Source organism: Pleurodeles waltl, chromosome 5 (genome assembly GCF_031143425.1).
Source record: "Pleurodeles waltl isolate 20211129_DDA chromosome 5, aPleWal1.hap1.20221129, whole genome shotgun sequence".
Taxonomy (NCBI): Eukaryota; Metazoa; Chordata; class Amphibia; order Caudata; family Salamandridae; genus Pleurodeles; species Pleurodeles waltl.
In genome coordinates this window covers 517,288,080-517,302,440 of record NC_090444.1, presented here as the reverse complement: position 1 = coordinate 517,302,440, position 14,361 = coordinate 517,288,080, and the positions used below count along the sequence as shown (strand labels likewise).

Here is a 14,361-nt window from a genome sequence, read left to right as displayed (position 1 = left end):
GCAGTGTATGTTTGGCGGCCGGGAAAAGAGGGAGATGCGAGGAAGTGCATTCGGAGTAGGGTGCAAAGAGGGTGCTGCAGAGGAAAGAGAGTTGAAAATTTGCAGATGAATGAGATGCAGAGAACAAGGGCATGCATATCTAACGTAAAGTACACATAACTGAAGGCCAATCCTACTTTCACAGGCCTCAATAATATTTAATTCACAGTGTCACAGTTTCAAAATTGAAACATGTTTAATGTTAATTATTTATAACAAATCATTGGTGTTACTGATTTATTTTAAACAGCTAACAACCATTGACAAAGCCAATCGAACTGACATGTTTTAGAGTTTTAGGTGTATGTCAGTTGTACCTCTGGATCCGCAAACATCTTAAAAAAAAACTAAAACACCATTCGGATGGCACAGTATGGAAATCACAGAAATGTATTTTACATGTTCCCTTTTAAGACAGCCCTCACTTTTTTTCATCTCACTCAAAAACCTGTTTGCACAATTTTCTATATGACTGATTGCAGCCAGCAGCTGTGAGTGCTTCCTGAAGCCTGGTTAGAGCATTTGCTTCCAAAGTTGATGCAGTGTGCAGTTCAAGACACCGGGTAAGCACGTACTTTAAAGGGCCTGAAGTTGCCTTGCTTTACAATTTGCACATTAAAGTAACTGTTGAACATATTAATGCTGTAAAATATGAGGCAGTTTTTAATGTGTTTAGTATTCCAAGATTGTATAGTCCCAGTGCTTTATAAACCTTGCTTTCCCACTAAGTTCATATGCTTTCAAATGCACCATTTGTCAATCTTTTTTACATGTTTTCCTTGGGAGGAGGACCCCCCCCTTGAACCCCACGTATGTCCATTAAGTTTTCTCGCTTCGCTCGCTACATTAGATACATATCCAAATTTTACACCTCACCGCTTTCAAATGTCACCAGCCACCACTGCTAAAAGGACTTGTGAGTTTGGGCCTGGCTTGAAGTGAAAGGTTGAATGCAGGCTTTCTTCTAGCTCTAGCACAACATTAGTCACATCGTCTTGCCTTCATCTGATGGGCATTTGTGATTGGGCTTCATCATGGGTGTCTCTGCCTGTTATTTGGTTTCAAGGACGTAGCTATCCATAGTGTGGAAGCTGCAGTGGCACATGAGTCCTGGGGCATACATGACTCAATTTACCCGAGTCTGTGGCTGTTTTTACAACAAAATTAGAGTATGGGTGCAATTTCCGTGTTTGCTTTAGGGTTCAAAGCACCATGGCTACACTACTGGCATTTGTGTGAAAACACAAGGATGTGCCACAAACTAAAAAAGATGCTTATGAGGCAAGTGATGCTTCTTACTTATCAATGATATCTTGAAAGACTGAGGTTATCATTTGTCAATGATGTTCATCATCTGTCATGTGTCAGTCATGCACACCATAGTTTATTGAGCTCAGGTAGGGTAACCATAAAGTAAGACAAAGTAGTGCTATGCGCCACTTTGTGCTACTTTGCGTTAAGGGTGCATATCCAGGGTTTGATCAGGGGCAGTTCCTCTTCAAGAATGTTGGGGCATTGCCCCTAATATTTGTGCCCCCCACCACCAGTATTAATGTAATGAAGCAAAACATTGTTTTTCTGCCTGCGGTGGTCAGCTTTTTTAGCTGCAGGCCAGCTGCATAAAGTAAAGTTCCTGAATTTAATTCCTAAGTGAGAGGGTGGGTGGGATTGTGCTTCAAATACACATGTGAAGCACACACGGTAAACACGATCAGTCACTGACACTGAAGTGTGCATGTCTGGCTGGCTGCAGAAAGGCAGCTGTCCAACCCGACATATGCACATGAGGCCTTTCTTACCTGCTCAATTAGTGAGCCGGGGGACTCACAGCTGAAGCCCCAGGTCTCCTAATGAGTGCCAACTTTGCCTACTCAAGCCAATCCTGGCACCGCTCTTATCATGCTCTGTAATATTACAGCAGGAGAGCAGTATCAGGATTGGGCCAAGAGATGTGGTTAAACGGTCAGTCAATGCGGGGATGGGAGGCTACTTTCAGGCCCACTAAACTCATTACCAATCACTGCATGGCTTCATAATGAAGCCATGCAGTGATTGGCCCTTTCTGCTGATGGGGCGCTGGAAACTTAGGGGGTCATTACATACATGGCAGTCTGGACCACCATGCCGGCGGTGGCAGTAGTTTCCGCCAACGACATGGTGGTTCAGACCGCCGTATAATGAACGTGGCAGAACCGCCACGGATGAAACACCGCCACCAGGCAGCCTGAAGGGGGTGGCGTTTCTGATCCGACAGGGCAGCACTGCAAGCAGCGCTGCCCGCCGGATAATGAGTCCGATTCCTCCAGCCTTTCCCTGGTGGTTTACACCGCCAGGGAAAGGCTGGCGGAATGAGTGACTCGGGGGCCCCCACGGTCTTTCCTTCACTACGTATCCACGGTATAAAAAATCAGACGCCATGGCAGGTTTAGAGCTCACAGAGTCTTCCCAACTTGGTTGTGAGATTGCTAATGTTATTTACATTGCCACCAAAGGTAATATCTCAAACCATTAAAATACCATAGGTTAGGGTCGGATATTTAGTTACTACCATCTGCCCTCAGTTTGCAAGTGCTTGTATCCACGATTTTCAGCAGAAAAAACTAACGCATGCATATTGCACAAATGCACTTTTGTAAATACAGGATATGCACAATTTGGGAAAACTGTGTTATTTGCGTGTCCTTCCCCTTCAGGCGTAATCCGATTCCACATCTGCAGTCGCTAATATGTGTCCCTGACATAACAATGCAAATTTGATAGTGCACAATTTGCTTCCTTAATACCCATTAATTGCACTCACATTATTGTTCACTGCCTCAGTAACTATTAGTACCACAGGCCCACTTACTCTGTAATCATGCTTCAATGTTGACTAACTCTTTGCAGCTCTCATATACTCACTTGGGCCCATATTTATACTTTTTTAGTGCAACCTAACCTGCCAGAGTGTGGGAAATTGTAATTGTGGCACACCCTGAATAAATCTTTTACATAATCCCAATTTGAATTGCCAGAATTACTTTTTTGTGCAAAATCCAAGATTATAAGTAGCTCTCCAGGTTTCAGGGATAGTATATAGCTACTGAACGTTCTTTTCATCTAATCTTGTGAGCTTGCCCTCTGAAGAGAAGCCTGAAAAAAACAGTAAAGGTGACAGAGCCCTGCTGTCTGCTGACTGGTTTTATTTTCATTTCCTCTTTCAAGTCGGTATACTTACTTAGATCTGTGCAGTGAAGAAAGCCATGTCAGGCAAAAGTTTAATTCTTAAGCACTGGTGCTGCAGATAAAGCGGTAGCCATCTGCCTAAAATGGTAGGGTTGGCAACTATACCCCTGTTACACCAAAGTCCAAAGGGAACGTCCTAACATTTGTCCTAGGGACTTCACTCTTATGCACTTCACTTTTTACAAATGCCCCATTAGGGCCCAACCTAAATAACCTCTACGTCATCTCTAGGTCTAAAAAGAGGCCCAGGCAGCACACGGTGTAGTAGTAGTAGAATTAAAAGGCATGGAGCAGGCACAAGGCCACTTAAAGAAATTACTGCCACTGCTGATTGTGTAATATTTTGCTTTTCTGCATTTGTTACAGCCTGGAGAAGGGCACATCATTTTTGGACAAAGAGGTGTTGCATAGAACCCAACCACTTTTTCTGCCCTTCCACCTCAGGGTTTAAGGTAAGGGCACCAATACTATTTTATTTTTACAGAGTAGGTAAGGGCCTTGACTATGTAAGTGGTCTCCACGGTTGGAGGGGGGACACATCATACAGTGTCAGTTTGGACACAGCTCTCAGCTCTGTAATAAACATTAGAAGATTAGAATGTTGGGAGTTCCACTGAAGACAGTAAAGTGTCTCAGGGCTACTAATAGACGGTACAAGCCGTCTGCGCCGACATTCCAATGTTTGTCGTTTTGTTTCTCCCTTTCAATTCAGAACAACCTTCAACTCTCAGTGGATGGAATGTAATATTAGCCTTAGAGCTCAGCTGCCTCAGGCTATATCAGTTGTTAAAGACCCTCTTTTTCTTGTTATTGGCCCTTACTTGTGGCTTGAGCCCGGTATAGCCCAAGGTAGCAGGCTATAGGGCTATATTTTTAACAGTCATGTTGTGCAAAGAGGAGCTGTTGGAGATATACTGCGATGATGCACAAGATACGCATTTATACAGAAACATAAAGTATGTTTTTGCTCCACACCTTATACACTGTACTATGATTATTCACAGGTGACTTTAAAGACACCATGAATATGGTGGAGCAGCTACTTGCAAAGCCTTTCGTTGGAATGAGACATGAAGACAAATTAAATGTATAACAATAAGGACCTGACTGGCCAGACCTAAAACTGCAGCAAACTGCCCAAACAGGGGGAAGATGTACAAACGTACATTCTCAAACTCCTGGTGCACAAAAATTGATTGGCTTACAGGGAGTATTTCAACAAATTCTCTGTTCTGCTTCCTTTGCTTGCGGTTTGGTGGTGACATTCCTTTGACAAAAAAGGAGTAACCGACTTAAAGCATTTGTCAGATAAAATAAAGAAACATGCTCACTCTCGTATCCATATGGAAAACCTGACAAGACCTTGAATATTGAGAGACACACCGAATGAAGCCCAGATAAGCGACGCGTACCAGAAATCAATAAAGAAACACAATGAAGCAGTCGATAGGAATAGACGCATACTGTTAAAAAAATAATTGATTGTATTAATTTCTGTGACGCGTTTGAACTGGCATTATGAGGGCATGATGAATTTGAAAGTTTCTCAAATCCTGGTATATTCAGAGGCTTCCTGGATTTAGTAGCAAGCGTAGACAGTGAAATAGTACATGTGCTACAGTCTTTAAGGGCACCTCTAACACTATACAAAATGAACATATTGAGTGCATGATAGAGATTATAAAAAGCTATATTGTCCAACAGTTGATAAACCACAGACTTTGTGGCTTTTCAGGCTGATGACACCACTGATGTGGCCACTATAACGCAGTCCGTATTAATCTTTTGGTACCTTGACAATGACAGTACGGTTGTGGAGAGGTTCTATGGTTTCACACATGTAAGAGACTCTAGTGCAGGAACCATTGCTTCAGCTAAACTCTGTGAACTGCTCTTGATTTTTTTCAGAGCCCCCTCAAAGACAAAGAGTTATTGAACAAAGCTACAATGGTACTTCAGTAATGAGTGGAATCTTTGGTGGAATGCAAAAAAAATTAGAGATGTGTAACCAAATGTCCAACATATCCCCTAATGCCCTTTATGTCCACTGTTATGCCTACCAACTTATTCTTATAATGCAAGAAGCAATAACTAAGATCTCTGAGGCACACATTTTCTTTTTGGATGTAGCAGGCACGTTCCCCCAAAAGAATGGAAATACTTCAGGACATTGTGGCTAGAAGGCCACATACATACAATCAACCTAATATTCTGATATAGAGATGATCTTGAGAAATGTTTCGACACTGTGCAAGCCAGTGATGAGTTTGAATCCAAAAGTGGGATTGAGGCCCGTGGCTTTGCACGGACACTACAAGGCAGAGAATTTCAGTTCTTTCTGTTTTTGTTTCATGAAATAATGCCTCATGTCGACATATTATACGACCAGCTACAAAAACGCAAAATAGACACTGTCTTTGTGCATAAAGCAAACACTCAGTTTGTCACTAGCATGAACAAGTCTGAGAAGGGATTTACGATTTATACAGCAGACTGCCAAATGATTCTAGTTTCTCAAACTGCTGAAAAAACATCAGCAGTCTGGTCCTAATTGCAAAGGAAATATGTGACACTATAGTTGTGCATGCAAATTAAATTTTTTCTTTTACAAAGCATTTAGTGAGTGCCAAAGTGATCAATTTTCAAATTATAATAGTTCCTTCTCTGAGCAACCACTGAATGAAGCTGTGGAAGCTTATCCTATGGTCAACAAAGGGGATCTGAGAACTGAGTTAACTGTACGGTCTGGAGTGCATGTATAACGTCAGGCCATGTTGCCATTTCTTTGCTCCCTTTAATTCAGAAACTTAATATGGACAAAAAATAGTCATTACCACCCCTATGACAACAGCAGAGTTGGAATGATATTTTTCAACTTTAAGCAGAATCAAGACATTCCTGAGGAACACCGTAATTGAGGAAAGACTGAACGCTTTAGCAATGCTCTGTATAGAGAGAGACCTTGTTAAGAGAATCCCAGAATTTAACATTCAAGTCAATGAGAAGTTTGCAGCAATTAAGGACAGACATAAAGATTTTGTCTACAAAAAGTACAAAAATATTTGTTGTTCATCCTAACATTTCTAGAATGCTGGTGATTTATGGCCTGCTCAGTTCTTCCTCATCTGCCGTAGAGATATTTGAGTCTCTGAAATCACTGGTGTATGCCTGACTTCAATTTGTCTAACTCAATCATTTACCATATGGTTCTTCTGAAACTCAGTACTGAGCATCTGAGACATTGCTGCAGTCCATCATTTTATTTTTAGCAGCACCTCTTGTACCGCCACACTTTTAATTGCTATCTGATCTCAAATACCTATTTATTTGTTGATAACTTTGTTCTGCCTGTCAACTGGAAGATGAGAGGAGTGCTGCAGCAGATCATGATGGCTTTGCTGGGCAACCACCACTACTTCATGAATGACAGCTGCATCAGTTGCAATGTTTGTAAATGATGCAGTTGGTTGTGATGATAACGTAGGGCAGCAAGGGGAGTTAATGGAGTTCCGTCTTCAGAATGGGGGTGATGTGATCATATTTCTTCATCCCCTCAATGAGACATACAGTGCCTTGTAGAGTGCCCTACTGCCTTTCAGTGTGTATTCCTTGCTCTTCCCATTGTGTCCAGTCCAACAAATCACAATAACTTGTATTTCCTGAGTAAATTTGACTTGCAAAGATATATAAATAAATAAGGAAATCTGTGTCGTACTTAGCATTGTTTTCTCAAAGTCTGTAATGAAGTTTTGTGGTTATAGTGAATAAGCAGCTAGCTACATCATTGTCATATGAAATCTCTTTATTGATGTACTAACTACACTTTCACAATTGCCTAAATAACCTTCTTGCTTTCTGAAACTTACTTAAAAAGGCACCATTTGGTCACTCTTTTTTTAAAAAATTCTCCCCGAACGCCCCCTTAATGACAGTTGGGCTCACTCGTTAAGCTTGCTCGCTACTGGTCACTCATCCCAAAGTTTTACACCCCACCACTTTCAAATGTCACCAGCCGCCACTGGGTTTCGTTTGTAAAACAATAAGTGTTGAATCCCAAGTTTTTGTTCAGAAAGCTGTAGTTAGCACTATTAAAGGTAAGGATGCCAAAATCAAGGCTGCGTTGTCTTGATTCCACGTCATGCCTCTATAAACCAAGCACTCCCTGACTCTTTATCTCACTCTGGCTCTTTTTAATTTCTTCTTGCTTCCTTTGTCACTGTTTTCTGTATTTCTCCGTCTTCCCTGTTTTTGTGCTTTTTCTCTTTATAGCACTGGATCAAAGTGTTTTGCTGAAAAATAAGTGACAGTCCCCAAAATGGAGTGTCGGTGGGTCCCACCAGAACCCACCGGCTCTAATTAAGCACTGGTCATATAATGGCTGGTGCATAGACATTGCCATGCAACAACCAATTGATTCTGATGCAAAGCCCTATCTAATAAAAAAAGATGTACAGGGCCTTTGTGCCAAAAATACAAACCTCATTTCGGCAGACACAACAGAGAAAAGTTTTCTTTTCTCCAAACATTTCTAAGTTTGCATGTGCACTGTATGGTACTTTGGCATTTCACAGTAATTTCTATAGATTTTACCTCTTCTTTTTCACAGAAATCGGAAAATAATGCCACAGATTTTCCAGTATTTTTCATCATAATTGGACTGATCATTGGCAGTGACAATTAATTGCATTGGACTCCGCAGTCTCATGGGTATTCTAAGAAGGATTATTTCTTCGTTTCTTTCTGTCCCCCCCATTCCTATCCCATTCTGTTATCCTCCAGCTATTACATATTGTTCAGCTGACTCCTTCCCTTCCTCCTTCACCTTCCTGTCACCATAGTGTGATGCTTTCTGTCAATACCTCTGGCACATAACTGGGCTCCACTGAGGCTCTGGTGTTGTGAGGCTAATAGTGGTTTGTGCAGATGATGGCTTGAGGTTAGGATGGATTAAAGGATCCAGGGCCCAGAAGACTGTCTGTTTCTCTTCACAATTTTGCTGGCAGCAGCAGCAAGGAAACATCTGCATGTCTGGTGGCCCAGGTCTGGGAGATCCTGGCTTTCAAACATGCACAATATACCACATCCCAAACATAAAGATACACACACAGCTGCATGACAAACAACTTGCACACACTCCTCCTGCGAATAGACGGGCACCTGTTACCAGGGCATCTAGTCATGTGTTCTTGGTTCTGAGTATTCTCCTGTCTTGCCTTTAGTGGCATTGTGTTTTTATCCATAGGCTTCAGAAAACAGAGGAACCGGACAATCCTAATGAACACCAAGATGGCAGGGGGAGTAGCGGTCCTGCTTTTGAGGGATCTCGAGAGGCAGGAAAGGAAATTGGGCTGGGCTTCTTGGCCTCCTTTGAAATAGTGCCTTCATTGTCACACTAAACTACTGGCAGTGCAGGATCTGAGTGGAAGGTCCGCTAAGTTCTGAGAGGGTTACTGAAGATGGGTGGAGTATGAACGTGCACTGCCCCACATAACACACCACTAGGTGTGTTAGAACAAGAGCCTGACCAGTGCTCCTCGTAGATGTACCACTTGCTCCACAGGACTCAGATAGTATTAGCATCTCTGTCTGACAAATTCTATGTTCAACTTTACTGGAGGTAATATCCTTTTCCTCACATTCTTTTCGCCAGGCCAAGGGCGCCTATAGTGCTCCAGTTGCCATTGAGCTGTTCCCCTTGCAATGCTCAATGATTTATCTTTTCCTTTCACATGGACCTTCATTCATCTTCCTTATGGCTGTTTCCAAAGGTACATTCTGCAGAACTGTCAGAAAACTAAGCCCGGCGAAAGTGCATAAATCCACACCTCAGTAAATCTCACGCTGTCAGTCCAAATACCAGTGCGCAATTTCAGCAAAGAATGCTGCAAACGTGCAAAACTCTACTCTGCAAAACTCTCAGAAATCGACAGTCAGGCTGTTGTGGAAAGTGCAAAGAAATTAGAAAAAACATCCACGACGATTGGCAATTTGGTGTCACTGAACAATTGCAGTGTCCATAAAAATATTTGTTTTCTGAATGCAAATTCTTATCTAACCAGAGAATAGTTATTAAAATGCTGAAAGGAAAGAGTGCAAGAACAAACTCTGAAAGTTTAGAGTCCCTTTAAGTGGCTGTGCAACAAACAGCTTCAATTAGAGGAAGGCAGTTACAGAACGTCTCACAAAAATGGGCAGATAACCCATCCTCTCACTTAGCCTGTCTCATTTGGAATTCAATGGGATGCGGTTCTCCCAGTGGCAGAGCTGCCATTGGCTCCACTGTGGGAAGTCTACCTAAAGGAGTGCTGAGAGGAGCCGGGCCCACCTTCTGTGGTCGTGAGTGTTGTGCAGGTGGCACAGGAAGGTAGACGGGGAGGAGTGAGTCAGACAATGGAGATTGGGGGGCACTTTTACTGAAAAACGTTTCACAGCGCAGCAACCACTATGTGTGAGATGAAAAGAGCAGGGTGGACCTATGTGCTCAAAAATAGGTCACTGCCGCTCTCTTCCCAGGCAGTATTGCACATTGTGGCTGCCTTCCCATTGCACACACCTTTGAGAAGTGTAAATTTGTATGTGTGAATCTATCATAAGTTTTGTATTCAAAGATTACTATTCCGCTACAAAATACTAGGCTTAAACTAACATTAAAACTTGTGCCACTTTGTATGTGCGCTGTACTGCGCAGCACACATGCAAGTTGGGAACATTTTGTAAAAAGTAAAATTTGCTCCTGCTTTGCGCAAGTCTCAAGGAGACATATTTTTGGCGCAAAATTCTGTTAATAAACTGGTAGATTACACCATGTACCACTCACGGATGCCCCCCTTGATGCTGAGTACCACATAGCTCTCTTTTGTGCACTTTTAGTCATTGTTCAAGGGCTAGAAAGTAAATCCCAAATCTACATTGGATTGGTTTGTCATACTTCTGATGACTTTACAATGGTACAAAGTTATGATAAATCTGGCCCTGAGTGTAAGCCACTGCTGCTGATGGTACAGCGACACCTGCAAAGTCATGTAAGCTGAGGGGTGGTGAGGATCTTGGCAGCACCATAGGAATCCAAGACTTCGAGCGAGAGAGCTGTGAAGTAACACTATCACCTTTGGGAAGTGGGTGCAATCAGAGCTCTCTACCCAGATGTTCTATTACAAGACTCTGCCCAGATGTCCTCAAAGGAACAGTACACCTCATCATACTCTCAAGAAGACACGAAGGACCAAAGATATGGGGGAACTGAATGGATTTCCCAAGGGGTGATTGTTAGAACCTCACCCAGGGATACAGGTAAAAAGAATTGTACCTCTCTGCACTAACAATCTGCCAACACCAAACGTCACTCGTCCCACAGCCTGCTGAGCAGGCAGTAACCACCGTGCACATTCAGATAGGGGCTGTTGTGCCTCCATGACGGTCTATCTGGTTCTTTTTGAAAAACGTTTTAAATGGCAAGGGGGGGCGTTACTCACTCATTGTCCGAGCCTTGTTTCTTTCTGTGACATTTACTTCAAAAACCCTCTCCTATATCCTGCGCATCCGAATATTTTTGTCCTGTCCTTACTTCCTCATGAGGTCACACTGCTAGAGAAGACAGCTATCCTTTAGGCCACGTTTTCCTCGGATACGTGACAACGTGCTTGACCTCTTCTAAACAGGCTTCTGACCCAGAGAAAGCAATGAGCTAGTGCCCCTCGGTCTTTGGTGTTTTAAGAAGGGAGGTGGATAACGGGGGGGTCTGTGCACTGAACAGCCGTCAGGCAGTCTTCTATTGCTGGCAGAAGCAGTGATCAGCAGTCAGAGCCCCTTGTTTCCTGCCCTTCTATTGCCAGATTGAGAGTGCCTGCAAATCTACTTTTTAAAATGGAAACCTGAGGTTTTTCTTACCTACATTCTCCCAGCTGGGTTTCTACCGACTTTCCTTTCTTTTTAGGAAATCGAGCCTCTCTTTAAAAGCAGTGAGGAACCCAAAAATCTATTTAGATCCCCTGGTGACCTGTGTGACCAGGTTTTCCCACCTCAAATCCCTGTGGAGAATTCGGTCTTTCTTAGAGCCAAACCTGCATATAACTGTAGTTATTGTCCTAGCATGATCAGGGTCAGATTATGGCAAAAGCATTTACCCGAGGGCACCTGAAAAGATTCTTAACATGCTGCATATTGTGAAGAATGAAGCTGCAATAGTCATTGAAGGTGTGAAGACGCAAGTTTCTAGTTATTAAAAGGATGCTCTTTAAACCATGGCTGTTGATCGTTAATACTCTATGGTTCAGACTAAGGTTGGACGGTGAACTCCGCTCCACTCACGCAGTTTGCAGAGTTTTTCCCCGTGCTCTACTTCGAGCGCATAGTTCCGAAAAACTCTATGTAGTGGAGATTTTTTTCCTCATTCGTACTCGGCAACTTTAAGATGGCGAGCGCAAGCAAGAAAAATGTTACTCATACCACTTCCCAGCAAGATTTCTCAATGCAGGCGATCGAGGATGGTCGCTACCGCTCGCGTTGAGAAACCTTACGTTTGCATTGAGAAAAGTGTTGCTCGAGTAGAAAATCTACGTGAGTGGCAGAAAAGAAGCAGCGCTCTTTTGTACTGTGCATGTTGCCGTTCCTGCTGATTTTTCAGCGCGGGACAAACACCTGGTGTTAAAAATCAGCACAAACAGCGTGACCTAAAGCACTCTGCCACTTGCGGAACTCCGTGTAGCGCAGCGGAGTTTTCTGGTCACTTATCAGCGTTCTGTGTAGCGGGATTCCATGAACTCCGCCCAGGCCTAGTTCTGACCCCTTCTTTCACATTGTAAGTTTTACCTCTATTTCCAGGCAGCAGTGGCAGTGGCTTAGAAATAGTTAAATGTGCTCTAATACAAGTAATGAAAATATACCCCCTCTTCTAGCTTGAGAGCAAAAAGTACCCATAATTGTGGTCCAAGGACCCTCCGAGCCCAAGGAGCTCTGTGCAACTACATCTGATACGCTGATGTTAGCTACACCCCATCACAGAGATGAGCAAGTCAATTCTTGCCAGTTGTTTCTTCTGTTAGCCCTTTGAATACTGATGACAGAGCTTTCGCTCCAGGGCCGAACATGCCATTCTCCGCAGGCTGGTGGGCTGCTTTTACAGCACTAGTTTCCAAAGGCCTAATCTGGTTGTGGGGTGGGGCTGGTTGAACAAATGTACCAGGACGGATTCTGGTTTCCAGTCCAGGTCTGTTTTACTCTTAACTGCTGCAAAAGTCTACTCCTCTCTTTCTCTCCGATTCTCGCCTCCACCATCCACGAGCAATTTATTTCATAGTTGGCTCTCATATTCCCTCAGCGCCAAGAAGCTCCGGGAATAAAATGTAATGTAACAAACCATTTCATTTCCCCTCTTTGGAGTTATCTGAGAAATCTATAACATTGTAGGCAATACATTCGAAATTGAAAAATCATAATTCAAATGTATTTTATTCAATGAAGTAAAAAGGCATACAATCAGATATTGCGATACAAGTAAACGGAAGTCATTCAATACAATAATGTCGAACAGATGATAGACAAGTTTCATGGAGGATATTGTGAGATATCACGCTTTCAAGACTGCGGTGCTATTGAACAATGTGTATACTCCTCGTGGAAGCGAGAACATCACTCTATAAATGAAAGCGAGGTAATCACTATGAATCCAGGCCAATGTATACGTTCCACCCGTATAGTATATCTAACAGCATGAATAATTGAAAAATCATATTTTAAAATGCTGTGAGACTGGTTTACAAAGTTGAGCCTGGGCCGCTTTTCGTCCCCAGCCTGGTCCTAAATAGAGGCACATACTTCTCTTGAGCGTGTCTCACAGGCTAGCCGATTCGGACTGCTGATTTCCGCGATATTACCACAAAAACTGCCGCAGCAAGCACAAATTTGTTCCATGTATTACAAAATACCTATGCCGATCAAAAGTGCCCGCATTTGTAAATGTGAGCCACATGTTGCTACATGCTAATGGAGGCCATTTTTTTTCGGTGCCGGGACTATTTTCTGCCCCATCCGACCCTGGAAGAGTTTCAAGAGGCAGTAAGACGTTCCTGTGGTGACAGTGGCGTAGCGTGGGTTGACAGCACCCGGGGCAAGGCAAGTAATTTGCGCCCCCTAACCCGTGGATTTTAGCACTCGCGAGTGCGAGCGCGCCCCCCCCCCCCCCCCCCCCAGATGTTGCGCCCGGTGCGGCCGGCCCCCCCTGCACCCCCCACGCTACGCCACTGTTTGGTGAGGCATGTTTCAAACTATGTCCAAACTATGTCTGTGCGCAGCTTTTCTGAAGCTGTTCTCACAATTGTTGGAGATACTTGGCAGGTGTCCAGCTCTTCCCTCACTGCCGTCATAGATAAAGGAGGCCTCAGCACAGTGTAGGCTTTTATTGCCAGCGCCTTTCTCAGTGGCATCTAGGCCTCTGTTGCTGCAAGTTTGTGCAAAGTTCTGCAGCGAGCAAACACCGACAAACTGCTCTGCTAGAGCTAACAGTTAACCCGTTCCCTGCCAAGCACGGCGACTGTGAGGCAGAATCTGCCTCTTCACTTGATGTTTACATTCACTATAGTCCAGTCTGACGGATTACGGTCAATCAGGCACATTCTTGCAATAGTGTAGTTTTAATGAGATTTCTGTAAATATTAATTTGGACTTTTTCAAGGTTTTTCAAGGAACAATTTTTATTTCATAGCAGCTTTAAATTCAGTAAAATTTATGCTTTACCCTCTACCATTACTTTGAGTTTAGCAAGACAAAGATTTTCATATTTCGCTTTCCTGTCACAAAATTTAAATGTGCACTGGATAAAAAAAATTCTAGCTTACGCGACAAGAATTTTCAATTCTATTAAGGACACGGAGGCGAGGATTATGCTGTCTCTTTCTTTACTCAAATTTTCACAGCAGCCAATTACAACATATGAAATGAAAAAACTACATTTCCCAATAACCCATAATATCCTGTCACGAGCTCCAATCACCCAATGTGACCTCCGTCCATAAGAGTCCTGAACCTAAACGTCACATCCTCTTTCTTTGTATCACAGATAATCTTACAACAACTTGAACTCGAAATGTCTCCAAACACGAA

The 14,361-nt window shown here is 43.1% G+C and overlaps 1 long non-coding RNA gene across 1 annotated transcript in view; it reads left to right on the top strand.

The window, feature by feature from the left end:
* The first annotated feature begins 527 nt into the window (after window positions 1-527).
* The window catches only part of LOC138297279 (uncharacterized), a 36,115-nt gene continuing 22,281 nt past the window's right edge, over window positions 528-14,361 (top strand). The window contains exons 1-2 of the long non-coding RNA XR_011203995.1: window positions 528-602; window positions 3,631-3,716. This is a non-coding gene — a long non-coding RNA (uncharacterized lncRNA). The remainder of the gene's footprint in view (window positions 603-3,630; window positions 3,717-14,361) is intronic.